Source organism: Rana temporaria, chromosome 10 (assembly GCF_905171775.1).
Source record: "Rana temporaria chromosome 10, aRanTem1.1, whole genome shotgun sequence".
NCBI classification, from domain to species: Eukaryota; Metazoa; Chordata; class Amphibia; order Anura; family Ranidae; genus Rana; species Rana temporaria.
The window spans coordinates 127,411,372-127,433,845 of NC_053498.1; the positions used below are offsets into that span (position 1 = coordinate 127,411,372).

The window sequence follows — 22,474 nt, forward strand, 5'->3', positions numbered from 1 at the left end:
CCCGCATTCCTGTAAAAAAATTTTTTAGTACTTATAGTTTTGGTGTCTTGCGCGGCGTCCATCGGCGGCCTCGTCGGGTCCGGCGTGTCTGCGGGTTCGGTGGTGTCCTCCTCGTCGGGTCCGGTGTCCTTCTGCGGTGTCCTCCCAGCTTCCTGCGCTGAGTTTGAACCACTGCGCCGGCATATACCGAGCGCAGTACACTCGGGTATAGTCGGGCAGGCTCGGCTCCTCTCGCGGTCACGTCCTGTGCGTCCTGTACGTCCAGGACGTGACCGCGAGAGGAGCCGAGCCTGCCCGACTATACCCGAGTGTACTGCACTCGGTATATGCCGGCGCAGTGGTTAAAACTCAGTGCGGGAAGCGGGTATTGGCGTATATCGCGCACCCACGATTTTGCCCTGATTTTTAGGGCAAAAACGTGCACGGTATACGCCGATAAATACGGTACTTACTTACTATATAACAAATAAAATAAGAAATATGTTTTTTACCTTATTATCTACCTTAAATCATATTGCTAATTGCATATTGTATTTGTTTGTAGCCTAAATACTCAAATTTACTCTTAAAACTGTAATTTTTTAACTTTTGGAAATGCCAGTAAAAACTTGGCTGTGCCAGTAAGTTTTGTGTGTTGTGTCAGTAAATTTCAATCTGGTAGGTTGGCAACACTGGTTGGAACTAGAGCTAAGGATTTCCTTATGGTAGAGCAGGGGTGTCAAACTCAATTTCATCGAGGGTCACATCAGCATTACGATTGCCCTCAAAAGGGCCGGTTGTGTTGGTAAGATTAGATGTCCAGTGCATCCCCTCCCCTTACATTGGATATTAAAAGCCAACTCACCATCAGAAGTTGAGTCCCCCACTCTCCCTTACATCACAATGCACCCCCCTTTCCTTAAGCTGCTGCTGGGAAGAAGCTGGATGCATTGCTTAAAACAGTGGTTCTCAACCTTTTTTAGTGCCGTGACCCCTTGATAACATTTCCAAAGTTGTGGGGACCCCAACAGTAAAATTATTTTCCTAGCGTGGGTTGTCCGCACCCAAGGCAAGGCAAAAGGATGAGTGGCAGTGCTGGTGGGGAGTTGGGATGAGTGGCAGTGCTGGCGGGGAGTTCTGATCAGCCGACTTAGGTGCTCTTGATCAAGGTCATCTGCTGATCTGAGAATTGTAGTGGGGACCTTTAATGGCAACTATAATCACAGGTTGTGTTACTTACTGTGTCTCTGACTTTGTGGTATCTCGTAGCAGTGACACCTATGCCAAAATCAGGAGATAGGGTCTCCAGCTCCTCCCATTTCACATTCCTCACCAGTCAGCTGACATCTAGTTTCTGCTTCCCAGCCAATGCCATGAACTGTATGGGCGGCTGTGATGAGGCTGAGTGGGCGGCCGTGGGCCCCAGGAACAGCCCTGCTGGGCAGCCACAGGTTGCAGGGACAGCCCTGCTGGGTGACCACAAAAAAGCTGGGAGAGCGGTGCAGGCTTCAGGAACAGCCCAGGATTCGGTGACCCCTGGCAAATTCCTATTCGACCCCCAAGGGGGTCCCGATCCTCAGGTTGAGAACCACTGGCTTAAAAGCAAAAAGTAAGGGTCTTGAGGAGGACCAGAGGAGGGCGAGGGCCACATGAAATGGCATAATGGCCTGGAGGGCTGGATTTGGCCTGCGAGCCTTGTGTTTGACACCTGTGTTCTAGAGAAAGCTAAGAGCGCTGGAAGCACCCTGGACCTGGAGGAATGATCCTGGAGTCAGGGTTTCTAGACATATTAGAGCTAGAACTGTTGCCTTATCTTTCAGAAAAAACCTTGAGCTGGAGAACAACTCCTGGAACCACTCTGGAGCTAGAAGAACGATTCTGGAGTTGGGGTTTCTACACGTAGAGGAGCTAGAGCTAAGGATTTCCTTATGTTCCAGAGAAATAATGAGCTGGAGATCAGCTGCTGACCAATGGGAGCTGGGGCCACAGATTTCCCTATGCTCTGGAGAAAGCCTCAAGCTGGAACTCACTGCTGCTGGACGCACTCTTGAGCTGGCTGAATAGTTCTAGAGTTGGGGTTTCTGGACCTATTGGAGCTAAAACTAAGGATTTTCTTTTGTTCCAGAGAAGCCACGATTTGAAATCCAGCTGCTGGAAGTACTCTGGAGCTGGAGGAATATTCCGGAGTAGGGATTTCTAGACCTTTTGAAGCCAGGACAAAGGGTTATCATTATGCTCCATAGAAAACCATGAGCTGGAGCTCAGCTTCTACAAGCACTCTTTAGCCAGATGTGTCTCACAAACAGGAACATGGGGTCAGGACATTATAAAAAGAACTTTTACTGCTTTCATGTTAAATATCTTATGTTTACAATAAACGATAATCTCCTGAAATGTTTCATAGTTATCTGTGAATGTCATGGAACCTCTTCAGTGATTATGGCTTAGTGTCCCATTCTCCGTGTGAGCTCTGGTGGTTCCCATGGTAGGAAACAGTGGAGTTAAGCTGATGAAGGATAATTGTATCAGGTTAATCCTCCTGTGTCTCAGCCATCTAAGTGGCAGCGTCTCATTGATTGGTTCTGCCGTTAATGATGTCTACCGCTGACAGTAATCCTGAGAGGAGGACGGATGGATGGTGATTTGTAGAAGCCGGCTGTACATGGCTGCCCCCGGGGTCCCCCGTGGCCTGTACCCTTCAATCCGCTTGTTCATGGTTCAACTGCAAGCATTTTTGTCACACAATCAGGATGAGGGGTTAATTTCTCTAATGAGCTCCAAATTCCCCAACTTCCAGTGATTGTCTGCGGCATTGTATTACCGGCCTCGGATTGTGACCTCTTCGCTCTTCTCCTTGTTGGGTCCCAGAGATTGAAAACAGGTGGTGCCCTAGGCCTGGCTGACGGTGGGTTACTGGCTGTGGTTTCATGCTTCTACATGTATGGCGGGTGGAATATGGAGCAGCTGTATTTGGACTGAGCGTTTACATGTTTATTATCTGGGTAATTATACTTATCAATGTGACAGTGAAGTGGGCTTAAAGTGGAACAGCTGAATTGCAGTACATCAGCCGGTCACTCCATTCATCCATTGGTGATGACATCCACCTGCTCAGGGTCACTGCACGTTATACATTGCCTGGAACAGGTGCAAATATCTTTTGCCATCCTTACAACACAATGCACTGGTTATTCTTCTCATTCTTTGCTTGTGCACGTTAAATGGTCACTAAACCCTAAACCACTAAACAAGTTCCCCGATGACAATTCAGCTTCTGATAACATTTCACAATTGGACATCTGAACAGTTCCACCTTGGCATAAGGACTTTATATCTGTCCTGTGACTCTAACTGTCCCAGGTTATCATCCAACTAGAGCAGGGGTCTCCAAACTGTGACCCGGGGCCCTTGGGGCACTATTCCTCCCACTAATATCAGCCACCATTTCTCTGACTTACACCAACAAGGAGGCACTATTTATTCCACTGATACTAATGATGGGATACTATTTCTCATACTAATAGAAGCACTACTCCTCCTCCTACTGACCATGGACCCTGAGGCCATATTTATTCTCACTGACGCTGGGCCCGGGACGTTTTCTGCCAACGCTGGCCACAATCTGGCCCTCCACAAGTCTAAAGGACAATAACACACAAAGGAAAAAAGGTGGCCCTTACGCACAATGTGACCCCACCAACCTAGATGCTCAGGGTAAAGGGAAGTGGAAATTATACAAAGTGATGTTTAAATAATGACTTATGCCTTGTACACACAATCGGAATTTCCGATTGTGTGTATCCGACGGATTTTTTCTATTGGATATTCCGATCGTGTGTATGCCCCAGTTTTTTCATCGGAAATTCAGATGAATTACATCGGAGTTTAGATATAGAACATGTTCTATTTTTCTCCGATGGAATTCCGTCGGAATTCCGATGAGATTTGGCCAAGCAAAAGCCAAAGCTCTCCGGCGCCCCCCCCAAAGTCCATAGGTTAGGTCTGAAGAAGGAGCGCATGCTCCGTAAACACGTCGCCTATTGGTCCCCCGTTACCCGGAAGTGAAGACATCCCCCTGGCTCCATCTGCATGCGCTCCAGACACAGGAAATGTCGGCACCCACCGGCGCAGCCTGCATACAGAGACCGCAGCCATCAGCATACAGATCTACAGCCTTCACCAACGTTTGGCTCTTATGCCATACGCCTGTTATGATCGTGCCTTTGTGAGTACCCTATCTATGTGTGTATTTTTATTTTTTTTATCAACATACTGTACTTAGAGTGGCGCCTGTGCTTCATTTCCACCTAAAGGACAATAAACTGGCCCTTTGTCTGAAAAGTTTACATACCCCCAAACAGTGGCAGCTGTTTTTACTTTCCCCCATTAAAGCAGGGGTGTCCAACCTGCGGCCCACAGGCCGCAAGTGGCCCAAGACAGCTATGAATGTGGCCCAAGACGGCTTTGAATGTGGCCCAACACAAATATGTAAACTTACTCAGAAATGTAGAATTTTTTGAAGAATGCATTTACACTAGCAAGCACATGCGACCAAATAAAAACACCACTATTATCTTCCCAAAGAAAATTCTCCCACTCTTCAAAATCATGCCTTATGCATATCATCAGTCTTCGGCAGCACCTATATTTGTGAGCAGCCATTTTCAAGGATGAAGCACACGTAGGCAAAATTAGAACCAAAATATCTGATGAACACCTTGAGAATTCATTGAGAATTGCTACTCCATCCGTCCAACCAGATATTGATGCGTTAGTTTATCATTAACAGTGTCAAATATCGTTTTATGTTGCCCTTTTTTACTTTTATAATAAAAAAAATATTACACAAAAATGAAGGTTTATTACTCGGGTGGACTTTCTGCATTCACTTTGTGTTTTTTCACTGGATACCTACCACGTTTAATGAGTTGAGTATTTATCACATATGTTTTTTCACGTTTTATTTTGATTACAAGAGCACAGCATTTATGTATATTTTATATACGGTATATAAGGGGAGAGCAGCACTTTATTGTAATTATCTCAATGAAATGATCAGGCCAAATGATTGATCAGATGAAAATGTGATGGGCAGTATTTATTCTTGTTATTGCCTCTTGTGTTTATCTCTAGGTCTGGGGCTCCCACGAATGGATCGTTGAGTCTTCATTGAGCAGAATGAACACTCTGATGGGGTTAATGCGGACACTGTCCAGCCGTACAGAATGTTCCATCTCTCCAACAACATGGCCTGTGTTTTATGTCACGGAGAAGCAGGAAATCCTCATCGCGGCTCCACTATCTACTAATCTGATTGGAGCTCATTGAAAGAGAAGAGCCATCCCGAAGATCCGGTCACTGTCCCCCCACCGGATGCCGGCTCTGATAAAGGGACAGTAACCCTGAAAACACAACAACTATGTGAAAAAGACAGTAATGGCGTTCACAGATATGTGTGTGAAGGTTCTTACGTCCAAGGCCAATATTAAACATCAGGGGCTCAGGTCAAAGGTCATTGTAGCTGTTCTCATCCCAGTTATAAAACATGATAAATGTTATCTGACGTCACCATGTATTTTTTATCTTTTCATTTAAGAATAGGTTATGTTTGCATAGGTTGTTAATCATCATATGTGAAAAAATTAACAGCCATTAAGTATCAGTTTTTTTGATGAGCTATTGTGATATGAAGATACAAAATTATCTCAACAGACAATTAGGGGTAGATTCAGTTCTATAGCATTGAACATCTCCACCTAACCCTCTCATTGCTCTGCCTTTCTACAACCAATCGCATATAGAAAAAATCATCTCCACCTAACGCTCCCACAGCAATGGCCTTATCCACCCATACTCTTTTGGCATTGAACATCTCCACCCATAGCTCTATCCTTCTCCACCCAACCCTCATAGCATTGTACATCTCCATGCAACCCTGCCCATAGTACATCATTTTTCCACCCATTAACCCATCCCTTACCCTCACAGCACTGTACAGATCTATGGAGCACTCTGCAGTAGGCAGATCTTCAGAAGGTGGTTGGATTGTGTCCATCAATGACCAATTAGATCCGACAGGTGTAAGGCTCTTACGCCGTCGGATCTTAAATGCATTTTTTTTTTTGGCCGCTAGGTGTCGCCGACGTCGTTTTCCCCGTTGAGTATGCAAATTAGCGAGATACGCGAATTCCCGAAAGGTACGCGCGGCCGACGCAGTGAAGTTACGACGTTTACGTTAGGCTTGTCCCGGCGTAAAGTTGCCCCTGGGTATATGAGGCGCAGTCAATGTTAAGTATGGCCTTCGTTCCCACGTCGAAATTTGAAAATTTACGTAGTTTACGTAAGTCGTCCGTGAATAGGGCTGGACGCCATTTACATTCTCGTCTAAACCAATGACGTCCTTGCGACGTCATTTGGAGCAATGCACCCTGGGATATTCTTCGGACGGCGCATGCGCATTAGTTCGGCGCGGGAACATGCCTAATTTAAATGCTATACGCCCCCTACCCGCCTAATTTGAATTAGGCGGGCTTGCGCCAGGGATTTACGCTACGCCACCGCAACTTTACAGGCAAATGCTTTGTGAATAAAGCACTTGCCTGTAAAACTTGCGGCGGCGTAACGTAAATGACATACGTTACGCCGCCGTAGAGATACGCAGATCTCTGAGAATCTGGCCCTAAATATATGAAAATGCTACAATGTAGACACAGCATTATATATGACCTTCTTCTTGGGTCCTTCCTGGCCCTTTAACACATAAAACTGAAGAGTAGTCCCAGAAATACACCAGACGAATGAACTTTATTTCCCTCCGGGTGCTGGGATGATGGGAATGACTCTGGCACGGTGTGGCAATGCCCAGAGAAGATGAGTCTACCAGACGGCGGCTTCCTGTAAGTTATTTTGTGATCTGGGAATGGTGACGCTGATAATTTGTGCTAGGGACACCTGGGGGCCCCTTGGTACACTTTCACCTTATGGTACTGCCAGAAGTAGAGGTCAGTCCAGCCACCTGCAATCTGCTCTATCCAGCTGATGAAGAACTACAAGTTCCAGCATGCCCGGCCAATAAGGTGTACAGGAGATGCAAGAATGTCATTACAGAAGAACAGGGAGGCCAGGGGCCCGGATAACAGGCACAGGATAGGGGGGCAACCTATAGCTTAGCATCAGGAGACATCGTAATCTTGAGGTTTAACCCCTTATTGACAATTGTCTCTATCAATATGAATATATTAGTTACATACAGGGGCGGACTGATCATTTGGTCACTCGGGCACTGCCCGAGGGCCCCATGCCACTAGGGGGCCACATCAGGGTTGCCAGCCTCAGTAAAACTAGGGACAGTATGTAAAAATTTGTGTTTTTAAAAAAAATCCCAAGATTATAGCTGCCTCGCCTCTCCAGTACCTTTTCAGTGTGTGTATGTATACTGTGTGTATATATTGTGTGTCTGTATACTGTATGTGTGTATACTGTGTGGCCCCATAATCTCATATTGCCCGGGGCCCCATAATCTCATATTGCCCGGGGGCCCCATGAGTTTTCAGTCCGCCCCTGGTTACATATCCACGAGGGGTTAAAGTGTATACAAATTCTAACAACACATTTCTCTTATTTGCTCCCTGGTCTGTTAAATTTGCCATTGAAAGGGTTTTATTCTATCTGTTCAACAAATGCAAAATAAAAATTCTGTTCATCCAGCCAGAAAGCTGATAACTTAGGCCTCGTACACACGGACGGACAGTCCGCTGAAAACGGTCCCGTTTTCAGCGGACATGTCCGCCCGGAGATTTCTGTCTGATGGTTGTACACACCATCAGACAGAAATCCGCGTGTAAACAATACGCGGGGACGTGGCCGCGCCATCGCCGCGACGATGACGCGGTGACGTGGGCGGCCCTGTAAGTTCAAAGCTTGCGACGCATGCGAGGGATGGCGGTCGGTCAGACGTGTCCGGTGAGTCTGTACAGACGACCGAACACGTCCGACGGACAGGTTTCCAGCGGACAGATTTCTTAGCACGCTAGGAAATTTTTATCCGCTGGAAACTGTCCGATCCGCCGGACAATTGTCCGGTCGGGCCTACACACGACTGGATCTGTCTGCTGAAACTGGTCCGTCGGACCAGTTTCAGCGGATCGATCCGGTCGTGTGTACGGGGCCTTACTGTACTATCTGGCTCTGGACGGTTCAATTACTATTGTTCTCTGCTATCTCGGTGGACTACAAAACACCTCCCCTGGTATGTAGCGGAGAAGAGGTGTTATATAGTTTTAACACACTCCTTTCCTAGGGTGACAACGCTACTCAGTATGGTTATCACCCTAGGACAGGAAGTGTGTTAATGGCAGGATTACCAGGTTAAAATAAGTAAAAAAGAAAGTGTGATAAAACGAATGCAGCCACCAAACCAAAAGATTGGTAAGCTGCAATAATATATACGTTTTTGTTTTGGGTTTGGATATACTTTAAACCTCACACTACACAAAGATCTGCCCCGGCGCAGCGTATCTGAGATACGCTACGCCACCGTAACTTACTTCTCTTTGGTTCGAATCCAGAAAGAATTTGCGCCGTAAGTTACGGCGGTGTAGTGTATCTCTCGCGGCGTAACGGCGCGGAATTCAAATTGGGCGGGTAAGAGGCGTGTTTCATTTAAATGAAGCGCGTCCCCGCGCCAAACGAACTGCACATGCGCCGTCCCTAAGTTTTCCACCGTGCATTGCGCGAAATGACGTCGCAAGGACGTCATTGTTTTGACTTGGACGTAAACTACGTCCATCCCGCGATTCACGGACGACTTACGCAAATGAAAAAAAAATAATTCAAATTAAACGCGGGATTGACGGCCATACTTAAAGCGGATGTGCCACTAAAAAACTATATTAAAAGCAAGCAGCTACAAATACTGCAGCTGCTGACTTTTAATATAAGGACACTTACCTGTCCTGGAGTCCAGCGGTGATCGCAGCAGATGACGAGCCGATCGCTCGTCACCCTGCTGCTCCCCCCTCCATCCACGGTGAGGGAACCAGGAAGTGAAGCGCTCCGGCTTCACTGCCCGGTTCCCTACGGCGCATGCGCGAGTCGCGCTGCGCCCGCCGATTGGCTCCCGCTGTGTGCTGGGAGCCGAGTGTTCCCAGCATACAACGGGGGGGCGACGGGAAGCGGAGGAAAAACCCGTCCTTTGCCCGTATCGTAGGGCCGGAAGTGGGTGCAGATACCTGTCTGTAGACAGGTATCTGCACCCCCCTCCCCCCTGAAAGGTGTCAAATGTGACACCGGAGGGGGGGAGGGTTCCGATCAGCGGGACTCCACTTTAGAGTGGAGATCCGCTTTAACATAGCAGGTTTAACTATACGCCACCAAACAGCAACTTTAACTATACGCCGGAAAAAGCCGACTAGAGACGACGTAACAGAATGCGACGGCCGCTCGTACGTTCGTGGATCATCGGAAACAGCTAATTTGCATACTCGACGCGGATTACGACAGATTACGTACGAAGATGTACGCCTGTCGGATCTAACCCAGATGCCATCGTATCTTGTTTTGAGGATTCAAAACAAAGATACGACACGGGAAATTTGAAAGTACGCCGGCGTATCAGTAGATACGCCGGCGTACTCGCTTTCTGGATCTGCCCCTGAGGCTGCATTCACACCTGATGCCGTGTACACACGATCGGATTTTTCCGATAAAGCTTGGCTTGCATACACACGGTCACACAAAAGTTCTCTGAACTTTCGACCGTCAAGAACGCGGTGACGTACAACACTACGACGAGCCAAGAAAATTAAGTTCAATGTTTCTGAGCATGCGTCGAATTGTTTACGAGCATACGTCAAAATTTTACGTGTCGGAATTGCCACAGACGATCGGAATTTCCGATTGAAATTTTTTCCGTCAGAAAATTTGAGAACCAGCTCTCAAATTTTTGTTATCTTGGAAATTCCGACAGTAAAAGTCCAATGGAGCATACACACGGTCAGAATTTCCGACCAAAATCTCACATTGGATTTTTCTTGTTGGAAAATCCGATCGTGTGTACGTGGCATTAACACTGTCGGATCTAGCCCTATCTATGCGTAACTGATTCTATGAATCAGGCGCATAGATAGGACCAGTGTAAGTCAGAGATACGATGGTGTATCTGTAGATACACCGTCGTATCTCTTTGTGAATCTGGCACCCTATGCCCGAAGTTACATCGGCGTAGCGTATATGGGCGGGCGTAAGCCCGCCTAATTCAAATGTGGATGATGTGGGCGTGTTTTATTTAAATTACTTGTGACCCGACGTAATTGACGTTTCTTACGAATGGCGCATGCGCCGTCCGTGAACGTTTCCAAGTGCGCATGCTCCAAATTACGCCGCAAACTGTCAATGCTTTCGACGTGAACTTAACTTACTCGCGAACGACTTACGCAAACGACGTAAAATACGACGCTGTTCGTACGTTTCCGACGTCCATACCTAACATGACTTACCCCTGCATTATGAGGGGTAACTTTACGCCAGAAAAAGCCTTACGTAAACGACGGAAAAAAATGTGCCGGGCGTACGTACATTTGTGAATCGGCGTATCTACCTAATTTGCATATTCCTCGCGTAAATCTACGGAAGCGCCACCTAGCGGCCAGCGTAAATATGCAACTAAGATACGACGGCGTAAGAGGCTTACGTTAGTCGGATCTTAGCAAAATTCCGGCGTATCTTGTTTTCTGAATACAGGAAAAAGATACGCCGGTGCATCCTAGAAGTTACGCGCCGTATCAATAGATACGCCAGCGCAACTTCGTTCTGAATCCGGGCCATTGATTTTTTTTCAAAATTGTCGCTCTACTTTTGTTTAGCGCAAAAATTTAAAACCGTAGAGGTGATCAACAGGGCCGGCCTTAGGTGTTCAGGCGCCCTGTGCGAGCTAATCCTGTGGCGCCCCCCCCTATTTTAACTAATCCTGTGGCGCCCCCAAGACATTGTGCAATTTGCCACCCCCCTGAAAGTGCCGCCTGGTACATTGGTACCATCGGGTCCCATGTGATCATATGAGCAACTGACTGCGACTTACATTCTGCGAGCTGTGATGGCCGCACGGCGCCCCTGTTGCCCATGGCGCCCTGTGCGGCCGCACAGCTCGCACACCCCAAAGGCCGTGATCAAATACCACCAAAAGAAAGCTCTATTTGTGGGAATAAAAGGACGTCAATTTTGTTTGAGAGCCACGTCGCACGACCGCGCAATTGTCAGTTAAAGCGACGCAGTGCCGAATCGCAAAAAGTGGCCTGGTCTTTGACCAGCCAAATGGTCCGGGGCTGAAGTGGTTAATCACAAGGCTTAAGCTTTATTCTTGCATTTCAATGGAACAACAAACGCTTCAAAAATGCATCAATCTGCCCGATTCAAAAGAGCTTCAGGCGTTTGGCTTGACTTGTATTGGAGATGTGAACCAACTCCATAGAGAATAATGAATTTTTTTCTCCTCCAGCATTGTGGAGCTTCAAGCTATAAAACGCTAAGGTGTGAATGGGGCTCCTGGCTGGTCCCTGTTGTTGTCATCTGGCCAGTAGTGTCTCGATTTTTGCTGAAAAAAAAAATCTAATTTTGCTTATTCCTCCTAAAGAATGATTTCATTCTCTGCTCCACACCCAACGGATTGCAGACCGTTATTTCTTCTTCCACGTGAAAAAACAAAAAGTGGGTTTGGGTACGTAGATTATCCTGTGATGTATCGATAATTGGCGTTTCCTCTGCAGAAAATTGTGCTAAATCATTTTTGAAACATTAATTAGCATTCGCACCTTCAGCTGGCTGGTGATTTGTAAATGTCAGTGCAGACGTTTGTTCAGCTCACAGTTTAAAAAGAAAAATCTAGAAGTGATGGTGAAGTGTCGGCCGGTGACAGTCTGTGGTGTCACCGCGGAGGGGTGAGCTCACCCACCGTGTACACGTGTTTCATGTTTCTGCAGAACACCCACATGTCTCTGGATGAGGCCGGTCAGAGAGTGGAATGGCTGACGGCTATCACGGATCATTTACAGTGTCGGAAAACTACACAGAAATTTATTCTGGGAATTTCGCACGGAAAGTCGGAGTGTAAAAGGTGCCGGAAGATTGTAAACGGCTATTTACTGAGCTGGATACGAAGAATGAGGTCTGATGATGGGAAGGTGCAGAACGCGATTATTATTTCAGTGAAACCTGTTGTGGAAATGCAATACATGTACAAGATGATGATAAATCCCCCCAAATCAGAAGAATGCCGGGGAGACTCAGGAGAATATTATCTCTGCCCGCCATCCACCTCCACACTGACATGATGCCGAAATTTCAGGAATTTACATGCTATGATTGTCCGTAAATAATAATACAGAGAACAGCTCTTGTGTGGTCTTACTGCCACTAACGGCCAGCTGATATTTTAGTTTATATTACCTCCATCTATCCCACAATGGTGAGATTCCCCTGCAGGAGTTTGTATCTCGCCCCCCCCCCCCCCAATAGTGAGTTTTTATGTGTCTCTGCCCCTCCCACAACGTTGAGATTCCCCTTCAGTAGTTTTTGTCTTTGCCCCTCCCACAATAGTGAGATTCTCTGCAGTAGTTTGTGTCTCTGCCCCTCCCACAATGTGAGATTTCATGTGTCTCTGCCCCTCCCACAACGGTGAGATTTCCCTGCAGTAGTTTGTGTCTCTGCCCCTCCCACAATGATAAAATTTCCCTGCAGTAGTTTGTGTCTCTGCCCCTCCCACAATGGTGAGATTTCCCCGCAGTAGTTTGTGTCTCTGCCCCTCCCACAATGGTGAGATTTCCCCGCAGTAGTTTGTGTCTCTGCCCCTCCCACAACGGTGGGATTTCCCTGCAGTAGTTTGTGTCTCTGCCCTCCCACAATGGTGAGATTTCCTGCAGTAGTTTGTGTCTCTGCCCCTCCCACAATGTGAGATTTCCTGCGGTAGTTTTGTGTCTCTGCCCTCCCACAATGATGAGATTTCCCTGCAGTATTTTGTGTCTCTGCCCCTCCCACAATGGTGCGATTTCCCTGCAGTATTTTGTGTCTCTGCCCCTCCCACAATGATGAGATTTCCCTGCAGTAGTTTGTGTCTCTGCCCCTCCCACAATGGTGAGATCTCCCTGCAGTATTTTGTGTCCTCTGCCCCTCCCACAATGATGAGATTTCCCTGCAGTAGTTTGTGTCTCTGCCCCTCCCACAATGGTGAGATTTCCTGCAGTAGTTTGTGTCTCTGCCCCTCCCACAATGATGAGATTTCCCTGCAGTAGTTTGTGTCTCTGCCCCTCCCACAATGGTGAGATTTCCTGCAGTAGGTTTGTGTCTCTGCCCCTCCCACAACTATTGGGGCAGCCAGGCTCAGCGCCTGTTTTTATTACTCATCAGGTAAGCTATTACTTCTCCCTATGTATTATTTACCCTATTGCTGAACTTTATTATATGTATTTTATTGTAGTATTTATTCTATAGATTGGCTCCCCTGAAGAAGCGGCATCCCCGCGAAACTAGTAGAGACCCCGATCAATCTTTGATGTGCATTATTGTCCATTTTTGTCATTTTTTATATTTTTAATTAATAATTTGTATTGTTCCTTATCAGTACTGAGATAGTCCACATATTATTTGGGTGGGTATGCTTTGGTTTAGCCTCAGCAACTATCCCCTTGCCCCCACCCCTCCCCTCTGTCCTCCCACATTTGTGAGATTTCCCGGAAGTAGTTTGTGTCTCTGCCCCTCCCACAATAAAGAGATTTCCTGCAGTAGTTTGTGTCTCTGCCTCTCCCACAATGTTCAGATTTCCCGGAAGTAGTTTGTCTCTGGCCCCTCCCACAATAAAGAGATTTCCTGCAGTAGTTTTGTGTCTCTGCTTCGCAGGGCTCGACAAATCCCGGTCGCCAGGGCAACTAGAAATAGCGTCCTGACGACTTGGCTTGGAAGGTGGCGCCATCTGGTGATGAGCCGTTGGTATTACAAGTTATTACCACCAGATGTGTGAGCTGGCGCCATCTGGTGGTGGCCGTTGGTATTACAAGTTAAGCATTTCAAGTTAAACAGCAATTCTAATGTAATTTTTCACTATTTTCACTGCCATCTTCTTCCCTCTAATTAGAACCCCCAAACATTATATATATTTTTTATCCTAACACTCTAGAGAATAAAATGGTGATTGTTGCAATACTTTCTGTCACGCCGTATTTGCGCAGCGGTGTTACAAGCTTACTTTTTGGGGGGGAAATTACACTTTTTTTTATTAAAAAATAAGACAACAGTAAAGTTATCCCCATTTTTTTTTTATATTATGAAAGATAATGTTACGCCGAGTAAATTTATACCCAACATGTCACGCTTCAAAATTGCGTCCGCTCGTGGAATGCCGACAAACTTTTTACCCTTTAAAATCTTCATAGGCGAACGTTTAAAAAAATCTACAGTCTGCATGTTTGAGTTACAGAGGAGGTCTAGGGCTAGAATTATTGCTCTCGCTCTACAAATCGCGACGATAACTCACTTGTGTGGTTTGAACACCGTTTACATATGCGGGCGCTGCTCACGTATGTGTTCGCTTCTGCACGCAAGCTCGTCGGGACGGGGTGCGTTTTCTGGCTCCTAACTTTTTTAGCTGGCTCCTAGATTCCAAGCAAATTTGTCAAACCCTGCAATGGGGTGATCTCACTGCAGTAGTTTGTGTCTCTGCCCCTCCCACAATGGGGTGATCTCACTGCAGTAGTTTGTGTCTCTGCCCCTCCCACAATAGTGAGATTTCCTAAGTCTCTGCCCCTCCCACAATGCCATATAAAGGGGTTAAAAAGCGGATCTACTACAAATATTCTTTATTCTGCACTGAGGAAGGGTGACACCATGATTTGATGTAGTAATGGTGGCCACAGTGGGGTGTAGCTGGGATTTCCTATAGAGATCTCTCTGCTTTATTGGTGTTTCAGTACAGGTCTCTGATTGGTGGTTGTGGGGCATCACAGACAGCTCTCATTGCAGGCACTTTGATGAATTTCGATGAATGATTTATCACACGGAGTTCTTTCGTTGTGTCGCTCTGGATGTAGAAATGGCGGTGCGGAATAAATTTCATGGAACGGTTTGTAGATGCCAAGTCCTGTGTTGATATCAGCAGAAAACAATGCGCTGGTCGCCCAGGTTCCAATTACCGTCCTTCTTCCCCGATTTGCTGCACATTTTTCCCTTGATTTGTTTCTGTCTGTCCAATTTCCTTGCTTGTTAGCTGTGCGGGGTGACATCTTACAGAGCGGGCTCCGCCGTATAATTGGTCTCCATCGTGAACATTCTAGTGAGGAATTCGGGCATCAGACCAGGTCAGAGAACATTACCAAATACGGCCTCCGCCTTCCCCCGTATTATTCCACATAGGAACATTTCTATGGCGGAACTCCTAGCTCTGCCCGCCAGGTCTGTGCCGACAGCAACGACTCCGCCATGGCAAGAGCTGACTGACGTCCTCATTAGCGGTAAAGCGGCGATAGTTTTAGCGTTGCTTTACCATCGTTTAAGAGGCACGTTTCGGCCACTAGCGGGGCGCTTTTGCAGGCGCTTCGGTGGTGCTGCCCATTGATTTCAATGGGCAGGAGCGCTTTAGGAGCGGCGTATACACCGCTCCTAAAGCGCCCCAAAGATGCTGCTCGCTGGACTTTTTTTTTTACATCCTGCCAGCGCAGCGCCCCAGTGTGAAAGCACTCGGGCTTTCACACTGGGACTGCAGATGAGGCATTTTTCAAAGCGCCTAAAAAACGCCTCCAGTGTGAAAGGGGTCTTAACCTTTTGACGATCGCCGCACGAGTACTTACGTAGACAGAATGGCACGGCTGGGCAAATGGGCGTATATATACGTCCCCTTTAATTTGCCGGCCATGCGGTCGTGCGCGCCGCCGGCGACCCTGTCCCGCGAACAGGTCACAGAGCTGATGAACAGGGAGATGTCAGTGTAAACACAACATCTTCCTAGTGACATGTCACTGATTGATTGTTCCCTGCCATCGGGAACAGCGATCAGTGACGTGTCACGGCAAGCCACGCCCCCTAACAGTTAGAAGCACTCCCTAGGCCACACGTAACCCCTTCAGCGCCCCCTACAGGTTAACCCCTTCACTGCCATTGTCATTTTTACAGTAATCAGTGCATTTTTTATAGCACTGATCGCTGTAAAAATTACAATGGTCCCAAAATGGTGTCAAATGTGTCCGCCATAATGTCGCAGTCATGATGAAAAAAAAACAAAAAAAAAATCGCTGAGTGCCGCCATTACTAGTAAAAAAAAAAATTATTAATAAAAATGCCAAAAAAATATCCCCCATTTTGTAGACGCTATAACCTTTGCGCAAACCAATCAACGCTTTTGCGATTTTTTTGACCAAAAATATGTACAATAAAAATGTTTTTTTAGATATTTTTTCCCGATATTTATTATAGCAAAAGGTAAAAAAATATTGAATTTTTTTCAAAATTTTCGCTCTATTTTTGTTTATAGCGCAAAAAAATAAAAAATGCAGAGGTGATCAAATACCACCAAAAGAAAGCTCTATTTGTGGGGAAAAAAAAAGGACGTAAATTTTGTTTGGGGAGCCACGTCGCACGAACGTGCAATTTTTCAGTTAAAGCGACGCAATGCCGAATTCAAAAAACAGTGGCCTGGTCCTGGCCAGCCAAATGCCCGGGGCTGAAGTGGTTAAGGACTAAGCCTATTTTTTAAACTTGGTGTTTACAAATTAAAACCATTTTTTTTTTGCTAGAAAATTACTTAGAACCCCCAAACATTTTATATATACACACACACACACACACACACACACAGTGCCTTGCAAAAGTATTCACCCCCCTTGGCATTTTTCGTGTTTTGTTGCCTCACAACCTGGAATTAACATGGATTGTTTGAGGATTTGCGCCTTTTAATTTACAGAACATGCCCACAACTTTGAAGATTTTCTTTTTTTTAATTGTGAAGCAAATAGGACAAAATAACAGAACAAATCAATGTGCATAACTATTCACCCCCCTAAAGTCAATAGTCAACTTTGTAGAGCCACCTTTTGCGGCTATTACAGCTCCAAGTCGCTTTGGATAAGTCTCTATGAGCTTGCCAAATCTTACCACTGGGATTTTTGCCCATTCCTCCTTGCAAAACTGCTCCAGCGCCTTCAAGTTGGATGGTTTGCGCTTGTGAACAGCAATCTTTAAGTCTGGCCACAGATTTTCTATTGAATTGAGGTCTGGGCTTTGACTAGGCCATTCCAACACATTTACATGTTTCCCCTTAAACCACTCAAGTGTTGCTTTAGCAGTGTGTTTGGGGTCATTGTCCTGCTGGAAGGTGAACCTCCATCCTAGCCTCCATACACACACAGAGTGGTACAGGTTTTGTATAAGAATTTCCCTGTATTTAGCACCATCCATCTTTCCCTCAACTCTGACCAGTTTCCCAGTCCTGACTGCAGAAAAACATCCCCCCTCCATGATGCTGCCACCACCATGTTTCACAGTGGGGATGGTGTTCATTGGGTGATGTGGTGAGTTGGGTTTGTGCCAGACATAGAGCTTTCTTTGATGGTGTAACAGGCTGCCAGGATCGAGGTCTCAAACGGCCAGTTCACTAATGAGTCAGCTGTGTTCTGGGCTTTAAAGTGGAGGTTCACCCTAAAAACAAATTTTTAACTTCAGAGCCAGCATACTAAGTACATTTACTTTTGGCAGGTCATTTTTATTTTCTCTTATATTATGAAGATGGGGAGGGTGGGAGGGGTTATGGAAAAAAGAAAAGGGGGAAAGGCTTATAGAGATGAGAAGAATGGGAGGGGTTATGGAGAGGGGGACATGTTCTGTAGTCCAGCAGGGGAGTACTGGGCAAGGGTGACAACACTGCTTGGGATTTCAGTGCAGCAGTATTTTTTAACCTTTTGCCACTCAGGTAATGTATATGTGTGGCAGATTGGTCAGAGCCGCGATGACGTCATTCCCGCGCATGCTCACGGGAGCAGCCAGTAACGGCACACGCTAGGAAAGAAACGGCACAGAGTTTTATTTCTTCCCAGCGCATGCACCGTTTACATATATTTCCACTACCTATAGGTAAGCTTGATTCTAGGCTTACCGATAGGTAAAAGTCAACAAAAAGGGTTTACAACCACTTTAAGCCTCGTACACACGATCGGATTTCCATCAGACAAATCCATGGAATTTTGTCCGAAGGGGGCGTTGTCCATGAACTTGGTATGCATACAGACGGCAGACGTTTTTCAGCCAACATACACAAAACTACGTGGTTTTTCAGCTCTTTAGCGCCACCCTTTGTCCGACAACACACATTTGTTGTCGGACAGTTTTAAAGCATGCTATCCAACAATTGTCCGATGGAGCGTACAAACGGTCGGATTATCCAACAAAACCCTTCCATCACACATTTGTTGTTGGAAAATCCGATCCTGTTGTCGGCATATGATTTCACATGAGATTCCCGGAGGTGTCTTGTTATAAGGACACCATTTTCTTTTTGCTTTTTATTCTGTTTCTCTCCTTTTCAACTGTTAGTAATTTTATTCTCTCCTTCATTTTTAAGGTTTTAATTATTTTTTTTATTTCCCAGAACTGTATGGTGAAATCTATTGCGGTTAGTTTGATATCAGTTCGATGTGATGATGTAATAAATAGTTTTTGAGTTTGCTGTCTGTTTTCTAATTAACAACAAAGATGAGAATCACATCCAGATATAATGCTCAGCAGATTTAGGGGCAGATCCACATAAGAATTACGCCGGCGTATCTATTGATACGCTGCGTAATTTCAAATTTTGCGCGTCGTATCTTTGTTTTGTATCTACAAAACAAGATACGACGGCATCTAGGATGGATCCGACAGGCGTATGTCTTAGTACGCCGTCGGATCTAAGATGCAATTTTTCGGCGGCCGCTAGGTGGCGTTTCCGTCGAATTCCGCGTCGAGTATGCAAATTAGCTAGTTACGGCGATCCACGAACGTACTTCCGGCCGGCGCATTTTTTTTCGTCGTTTGTGTTCGGCTTTTTACGGCGTATAGTTAAAGCTACTGTTATGAGGCGTACTCAATGTTAAGTATGGCCGTCGTTCCCGCGTAGAAATTTGAAATTTTTACGTTGTTTGCGTAAGTCGTTCGCAAATAGGGATTTGCGTAGAATGACGTCACCGTCGTGAGCATTGGATTGTTCCGGGTTAATTTCGAGCATGCGCACTGGGATACCCCCACGGACGGTGCATGCGCAGTTAAAAAAAAACGTTGTTTACGTCGGGTCACGACCGTATTTACATAAAACACGCCCCCATCACAGAGATTTGAATAGCGCGCCATTACGCCGCCAAAGATACACTACGCCGCCGTAACTTACGGCGCGGATTCTTTGTGGATTTGAAAAAAAAAAGTAAGTTGCGGCGGCGTAGTGTATCTTAGATACGCTACGCCCGGCGCATAAATGCGCCGCTGTACGTGGATCTGCCCCTTAGTTTTTACCTGCCAATCGTGAATGCGCCAAACCGTAATGGATTTACTGCGATCAGCCATACCAGTATGATCACCCATCATAACCCGTCGAGCCATGGACTCTGAAGGTATGTGGTGGTATCTGGCACCAAGCCAGTAGCAGATCCTGTCCCATAAGCTGCAAGATGGGGCCTTTATGGACTGGACTTGTTTTTTACAGGCACATTCCACAGATGATCAGTTGGATTGAGAACCCGAGAATTTGGAGGCCCAGTCAACACCTCAAGCTCATTGTTGCAGGGCTGGGACAAGGGGTGGGCAGGAGGTAGGGCTGGACGATTTTAGGCAAAAAAAAAAACAACTTTGATTTAAAAAAAAAAAAACTTGACTCACAATACGAATCAAGTTTTTTTTTTTTCCCCATGGACACAGAGCCGGTCCTACGTTTTTAGGTGCGGGGGACTAGGCCGAAGCCGGGGCCTCACCTAAAAAAGCCTGCCCGCAGCTCGCCGCGATCCTGGGAAAATCCTTGCGGCCTTTTCCCAGGATCACGGCGAGCTGCGGGCAGGATTTTTTAGGTGAGGCCCCGACTTCGGCCTAGTCCCCCGCGATCCTGGGAAAAGGCCGCGGACTAAGCTGAAGCCGCGGCCTTGCCTAAAAAATCCCGTCCGCAGCTCGCCGCGATCCTGGGAAAAGGCCCTGAGCGGCCTAGCGCCATTTTCCCAGGATCGCGGCGAGCTACGGGCAGGATTTTTAGGCGATGGCCTAGTCCGCGGAGCGCCGACCTATGAAAAAAAAAAAAAATAAAAAAGAAAAAAACCAATTTGATCAAAATTTGAATCGATTTGCCCTCGCAACTCGATTCAAACAGATTTTTTTCCCCAGCCCTAGCGAGAGGGACGGCTGCCCTGGGCACTGTAGTATAAAGGGTGGGCACGAGGAGAGGCTGCCCTGGGCACTGTGGTATCATGTGAGGTACGGGGGTACCACAAGGAAATTGAGGGGAGGGGAATTGTGTTGAGAGGGGGGATTTGGGGGGTGGCAGGAGGTAAGAATTGTTGGGAGGTGTGGTAGGAGTGGTGATTTGTGTAGAGAGGAGGAATGGGGGAGAGGATTTGTGCTAGGAGGTGGGATTTGGGGGTTTGTCTAGAAAGGGTAATATGGTAGAAGAAAGGGGGAATTTGTGCTAATAGGGGACATTTTTATGGAGAAGGGGGATTTGTGATAGTGGGGATGTTTGAGGGGGGGGGGGCATTATTTGTGCTAGTGGGGATGTTGGGGGGGGGGGGGATTTTTGCTAGGATAGAGAACTGGGGAGGGGAGTTTCTGCTGGGAGGGGGGGGGATTTGTAGTTGTAGTGGGGGGAGTGGATTTGTGCTAGTGGGAATGTTTGGGGGGCATTATTTGTGCTAGTGGGGATGTTTAGGGGGGAATTATGCCAGGATGGAAAACTGGGGAGGGGAGTTTGTGCTGGGAGGGGGATTGGAGTTGTAGTGGGGGGGAGTGGATGTGTGTTCTGGGTGGAAAGTGAGGGGTAGAGGATTTGTGCTAGTGGGGATGTTTGGGGGGATTTATGCTAGGATGGAGAACTGGGAAGGGGAGTTTGTGCTGGGAGGGGGGGAGGGTTGTAGTGGGTAGAGTGGATTTGTGCCCTGAGGGGAAAGTGAGGGGTAGAGGATTTGTGCTAGAAAGGGGAATATTTTTCAGGGGGGGGGGGGTGCTGGGAGCATATGGGGAATAAGAGGACTTTTGAGCTGGGATTTGAGCAGGAGGAGGATTCATACTGGGAGGGGAGAATTTATGCTTAAGAGGTAAGCATACAGATTAGTTCTCAATTTTTTTTTGGGGGGGGGGATTTTTGGAATGTTCACCCAGGGCTTTGTCCCGGCACTGCATTGTCTTGTTCCATTCTTGAATTCATCAGAGAAGGCCGAAGGCTTCCATTGCTCCATGGTCAAGCTCCGATCCCCATGTGCATTAATGAGCCTTGGCCTCCCATGACCCGTTGTTGGTTCACCATTTTTTCTTTTCTTTGGGCCACTCTTGGTCGGTCCTGCGGGCCGGGAACATCCCACAAGAGCTGCAGTTTTAGAGATACTCTGACCCGCTGCCCCCACTGTTCAGATGGCCGGCCCCCTGGTGAGCGCCGGCTATCTGAATAACAGCAGTTGGTTGGTTTTTGGAAGTGTCTATCAGACCCAGTGGCTCTGATAGGCTTCCTGATTACAGCCTGTTGGCTCTAATCGGCTTCCAAATAGTTAACCAGGGGACGCACAGGGTGTGCGTTCCCTGGTTAACACTAACACGCGTCTCAGCCAATCAGATTCACCGGGTCTGGGTACCGGTAACCTGATAGGCTGAAGCGATATCGAGGGCGGGAGAAGACATCGAGGGATCGTGGAGGGAGTATGGCTGACCCGAGAAAGGTAAGTGCTGGGCGGGGGGGCAATCTGGTGGTATTTGAGGGGGCAATCTGGCAGCATTTTAAGGGACAAACTGGCGGTTTCTGAGGGGGCAAACTGACGGCAATTGGTGGGCACAGTGGCAACAATTAATGGCATGGCACAGTGGCGACAATTGATGGGCACAGTGGCGACAATTAATGGCATGGCACAGTGGCAACAATTGATAGGCACAGTGGCGACAATTAATGGCATGGCACAGTGGCGACAATTGATGGGCACAGTGGCAACAATTGATGGCACAGTGGCTGTGTTTGATGGCATGGCACAGTGGTGACAATTGATGGGCACAGTGGCGACAATTGATGGCATGGCACAGTGGCGAAAAATTGATGGGCACAGTGGCGAATAATTGATGGGCACAGTGGCGACAATTGATGGCACAGTGGCTGCGTTTAATGGCATGGCACAGTGGTGACAATTGATGGGCACAGTGGCTGCATTTGATGGCATGGCACAGTGGCGACAATTGATGGGCACAGTGGCTTGCGTTTGGCATGGCACAGTGGCGACAATTGATGGGCACAGTGGTGACAATTGACAGCTCA

The 22,474-nt window shown here is 47.0% G+C and overlaps 1 long non-coding RNA gene across 1 annotated transcript; it reads left to right on the forward strand.

The window, feature by feature from the left end:
- The first annotated feature begins 3,972 nt into the window (after positions 1–3,972).
- On the forward strand, positions 3,973–5,547 carry LOC120916108. The gene is made up of 2 exons (XR_005743964.1): positions 3,973–4,204; positions 5,113–5,547. It is a non-coding gene; the product is annotated as an uncharacterized LOC120916108 (long non-coding RNA).
- Positions 5,548–22,474: the final 16,927 nt, after the last annotated feature.